The 5,538-nt window shown below is 42.5% G+C and overlaps 1 long non-coding RNA gene across 1 annotated transcript; it reads right to left on the bottom strand.

Moving 5' to 3' along the window:
- Positions 1-1,419: 1,419 nt before the first annotated feature.
- On the bottom strand, positions 1,420-3,744 carry LOC119273632. The gene is made up of 3 exons (XR_005134928.1): positions 3,628-3,744; positions 2,694-2,823; positions 1,420-1,549 (listed from the first exon to the last, which is right to left on the bottom strand). It is a non-coding gene; the product is annotated as an uncharacterized LOC119273632 (long non-coding RNA).
- Positions 3,745-5,538: the final 1,794 nt, after the last annotated feature.

Raw genomic sequence — 5,538 nt, 5'->3', positions numbered from 1 at the left:
TTTCAAAAAAAAAAACAAAAACCCCAGCCCTCCTGCCTGGGCTCGGCGCATAGGCCACGTGGAGGCAAGCGACAGGGCATTAGTAACGATCCTTTAGTCCCGGTTCAGGAACCGGGACAAAAGGCCCTTATAAACCGGGACAAATGGGCAGTTTTCTACTAGTGGTTGCACACACAAGCAGTTGTATATGCATTTCCTCAGGACAACCATCAAACTCACACTAGAGAGATAGACTTAATCACGATTCTTGAGTCACATCGACGAGACAAGAGAGGCAATTTATCTGTGTAATCTGTGCTTCCACCCTGAATCCCATGAAACTTTTTTATTTTTAGATCCACAGCCACAAGTACAGTCTTCTTCTACAGCTTCTACTACTTCATGCTTGCTCTATCAAGTGGTGTTGGTAAAAATAGTGCTATTTTTAATTTTTACAACCATAGCAACAATAGGAAGTACTATCTTCTTCTTCTTGTACTATAACTACTACTATGAAAATCAAGAGCTGGAAGAGAGGAATTCTGAAGGAGGGAGGAAGGGGCATCACCGGGCTGAGGGTGCAGTGGAAGACGAGGGTTTCCTTGTGATCTCCGGGAGCGGGTCCACAATGTCGTCGCTGGCTGATAATCTCCTCGCTCAATGCTTCCTCCGAGAAATCAGAAACCCTTGATCTGGCTGCCACCTGGGGTGAGATATAGAGGGTTGGCATGAAGCAGGCCATGGGCGACCTCCGTCAAGGCCCTGGGTGACCGAGCCCATCATGACTAGGGCAAGGAGAAGCCATTGACGCCCGTGGCGGATCTGGGGCCTACATAGCAACAAATGAGATAATCAACACATAGACATGTTGGAGGATAATCAACAATGATTCCATATACTATGTTGTTGTCCACAAGCAGACCAAGAAGTCTACATGCATAAGGAGAGCCAAGCTAGTTATCTAGTGTCAAGATTTATCTTTCCCATTTTATTGTATTCTTAATCAGTCTAGTATCCTAGTGTCGACCTTCAATAGAGTTATTTTTTCCTCTGCAATGGCGCAATTGCATATGGATAGAGAAAAACACTTATATATAACCATCATGTTGCAGGCTTGTGGTGAAATGTTAAAATCAACTTTTATGCTCAAAACTGAAGAAAAAGGTTGAAACCCACTATTTCTATTTGAAACCCTATACATTTTGGCAGTGCTACTGGTCTGGTCTGTTTCATCGAATTTAGTCAAAGTCTAATAAAAGCGTGCATAGAAACTGGGCAACAACATAATGTGTGCAATGGAAATACACACAGTTTGCTCTAGTTTAAGATCTGAACCAATGTTAACTATGCACGTACATACGAACTTAACCAAACTGCAGTTCCTAATTCTGGAATCTCACCACGTATAGCCAGTAGGAGGGGAGGAGGAAGCTGCCGTCATCCACATGCTGGGGGAGAGGAGAGGAGGAGGCAGGGGCGAAGAGCGACATCCGGATGTTCACCGGCCAGGCCAAGGTCATCGGCACCCTGCTCGGCATCGAGGGCGCCATGCTCCTAATATTGTGCAAGGCTGCAAAAGTTGAGAGTATTACTATTTTGAATTTTACAAGTAAAAATACCATGGGGGATTCATTCAGAACTAAAAATACCATTGAACATCATACACGAAACCAAAAGGAGAACACTTGATCAGGAAGTGAGATCTTGGGGTACCTAAGACAGAAGCATGGCATAATTTCACAACTGTACACAAGCCCTAGGAATCAAATGATCACCAGTAGATGAAATTTAAATCACAACTACGAATGAGGGCTAAATCCATGACACCAACTATTATAGAGGAATCATCAAGAGAAGCACAATAACCTCATTTCCAGTTGGCTTTACACTGAGGCAAAAGCACACAGAAGATTATTATTCCCGTACATGCTTACGACACCCCTGAATGCAAAGTATTGTGTGGCAATCCTCCTTCTTGTGTTATAGTTACAGGAATTAGCACGACCAATATATAATGATGTTCATGTAGGAACTAGTCATGCCATGGTTTTGGGTTCAAATAATCATATCGGTGCTTGATTAAAGAACGGTGGCACTAAATATTACCACACCAGAAGAAGCACGAGAAGCACAAAAAGTGTATGTCGGCAGCACAAGCCATCATGACAACATCATAACACCTACCTAGTTAGAACAAACGTAGTGCATTTTTATTTTGTCCAGCAAGGTGATAAGATAACAAACACAAACCAAATCGTATAGTTTGCTCCATAGTTGAGAAATGTGACATTTGATTAGTCGGAGGACTCGTATAGTTTTTGAATGTTGAACCCAGCTAAGCTCTTTGTTCTCCAAAATCCATCCATTTGCAAAGAGTCCATCTAGCCAGCTCATATGGACAAAAAAATGCATCTTTTAAAGCCATCAAATCAGTGTTACTCCCTCCGTTCCTAAATATATGACGCTTTGGTAGAGAGGGAGTAGAAGGGAGACAAAGCATTCCACTTGAGTATGTTTGGAGCTAATGTTGCAAGAAACACATCAATAAAGAAAACTAAGGTTCATATAGGGACTCTTAACACAGGACCATGGAATAATTTTACAGGAGATCCACACGTGCAAGAGGACTACGAATCAAACAAGCATGCATCTTTTTCGAGAAGCGCATGACTTTCAGCCTTTGACACATGGTCAGATCTTCAACAGGTGTTTACCTAGCAGTACATAGAGGTTCCGCCAGGTCGTCGAGCTCATTGGGCGTGGGATCCCTCATATCCCGGTGGTCTTCTTCCTCCTCACCGATGCCATTCATTGAACCCCTTCTACTCTGCTCGATACCTTCTCCTGGATAGATTATCAAATGAACAGTACTGTATTTAGCACCAGCCACTAAAGCTTAAACAGCAGGCAAGAGCTAATTAAGCCCAAACAGTAGCAAAACTAGACTAGTAAGACATGTGCTTCTGACGCAAAGTCAGTTCGACCTAGAGATCCGTAACAAGAAACATTCCATCGCTAAAACATATAATGAAGGAGAGCACCGCTGAATTCAAATCTCTATATAGCAAGCAGCCAAGCATCAAAACACTCAAAGGCTACCATTTTTACAAATTACAGTGTCCAAATCGAACAGAAAATAAAAGGAAGGGTTGACAAACAGAGCAAGCAACAATTTTATTGTCAAATTCGTTCCCTGGGCCAGTACATTCAGCGGACAAACAACACTAAGCTAGAGCTAGCAGCAGCAGACAAACAATAGTAAAAGGGTGGCTGATGCAAATAAACTCATAGTTGCATCTACAGAAAAACTAACTAACTAACTAGCCCTGGTGCGACCAATACAACAGGTTCAACACAGAGATACTACTATGCATATATGATTGCGATGGCAAGTGAGTGGAATGTACCTCTATCCATCATCGATCATTTAGTGCTACTTGGTACCACTAAAGTAGGGACTCAACTCATCGGGAAGAAAAATTAGTATGTGAACTGAAAGGTGACACTGGTTTTGCCAAAGGTGGTAATTAGCTGCATCTAGTTTTGTCCGAAGAACATTTTCTCCATCATGTTTAGCTTAGAAACTATAAGGTACATCAGAGGCGTGATAACTTGAAGAAAAAAACATCATAGTCGAGAGGGATCGACCTCCTGCTGGGAGTCGTGGTGGACAACCTCATAGTGGAGGTTGAGGTTGGACCCGGCAATGTCCTCGTCAGCTTGGGCGCATGTCTCGGCCATCGATGCCGTCCATGGAATTGCAGGGCGCCTACTGCAACAAATAGATAAACGGCAGTCTTATATCAAACTGATGTTAAATCAGTACTACATCATGACTATCCTATAGAGCACAGTAACCACAAATGGGTACAAGGTTTTTTCTTTACCAAATGGCAGAACAAAAATTGCAATTTTAGGCAAGGAGCAAGCAAGATTTATCATGGATGTAGCGCCACGACAAAGCAAGCAGATAGATTCGTTCAATTAGGCAGCCAGTTTATAGTAGTGCTTCCTTAATGCAACCAGATCATCATCACCAAAGTATACTGATGAATGGTGTCAAAACGTGAACGATTGATAGTATGGAGTGCAGCACTGCAATCTGGCATAACTTTTTTTTAATCAAGAGAAGAAAAAAAAATCATGTGTTGGATGGCACGCAACAACTAAATCCTAGATGTGCTGCTGATTGGGTGGTTTGGATGTGCTCACCTGTAGTGTGTGTATGTGCAGCAAGCTCCTCCTCCTGTCCGGATCTGGGTGACGAGCGTGGAGGTCTTGGGCCTCCTCATCGACCACGGCTGCCGTCATTTGCGCGAGCAACGAGAGCCATTCCTTGGCCGCGGCCAGCTCCAAGCCACGGCCAACGGATCTGGTGGATGCGCCCACCGCCTCACCTGCACGAAGAAGAAGATGAGATGGGAGGAAAAGTGGGTGCACAGGACCGCGTCAGATCAGATCAGATGTGGGAGGAAGAACAACAGATGCGACCGGAGAGGAGAAGGGACGGGGCCGTGCTTGGTCGTGGAGAAGAGCGGCTAGATGGACGTGGACACACATAGCATTCCAAAATCGTGTGAGCACAAAACACGGATAGCCACCAACCTTGGCTTGGCTGGCAAGATGAACCCTTCCATCTTTGCAATACTTGGTGATGATGTTGTACTGTATCCTGCACAAAGACAAGGCTTCAGCTCAAATCCAAAAAACAAAATTGCCGATGAAGAAATCTTTGAATGGTTGATGGCCAGCACACACAAAATTCACCACGGCCCGAGCAAGATGATGATGATGACGACAAATTTGATTGTTCAGAGACATACTTGAGCAGCCAAAAAAGATAGTAGCTTAGATAGCTACCAAGTACTATATAGCTTGTGCTAGTGAGTAAGTCATTCATGTGAATTTAATCCTAGATATGTATGTTTACAGAAGAGATGCATTTTCTTCTTGAATAGCTGCAAACAAAACTTTGATAGCAAGCAAACTAACAGAGTGAAAATTGCTATCTATCAAGCCTCTATAAATTTTATAAATAAAGCATACAGAGTTAAGAAGATGTTGATACAGAAGAAACTGAACCAGAAAATGGTACAAATTCATGGAACTTGAACAATCCAACAAAATACGTATAATTCTGGGCATGCATATAGAGATTGGCTACAGACCAAACAGTCCAGCATCAAATGAAAATGAAAATGATTGATTTGGTTCATCTAAATTTGACTGATTCGGTTGGTTGTCAGCACACACAAAATTCAACACGGTTCGATCAAGATGATGATAGTAAAAAAACTGATTTTTCAGAGACATACTTGAGCAGCCAAAAAAAAGTAGCTTAGCTAGCTACCAAGTAAATAGCCCGTGGCCTTGACAAGAGCAGTAAGGTTGGGTGCTTTACATTACACAAAGAGGAACATTCATAATATAAAAGAGGTTCAGACTTCAAACATTCGTCATATCAAATAGACAAACATCAGAGTAATACTCATCATATCAACAAGGACATTTTTGACAAACAAATAAAATCCATGTCTTACGTGCATGTGTGATGAAGAT

Source organism: Triticum dicoccoides, chromosome 3A (genome assembly GCF_002162155.2).
Source record: "Triticum dicoccoides isolate Atlit2015 ecotype Zavitan chromosome 3A, WEW_v2.0, whole genome shotgun sequence".
Lineage (NCBI taxonomy): Eukaryota > Viridiplantae > Streptophyta > Magnoliopsida > Poales > Poaceae > Triticum > Triticum dicoccoides.
This window is presented reverse-complemented; position numbering and strand designations above follow the sequence as displayed.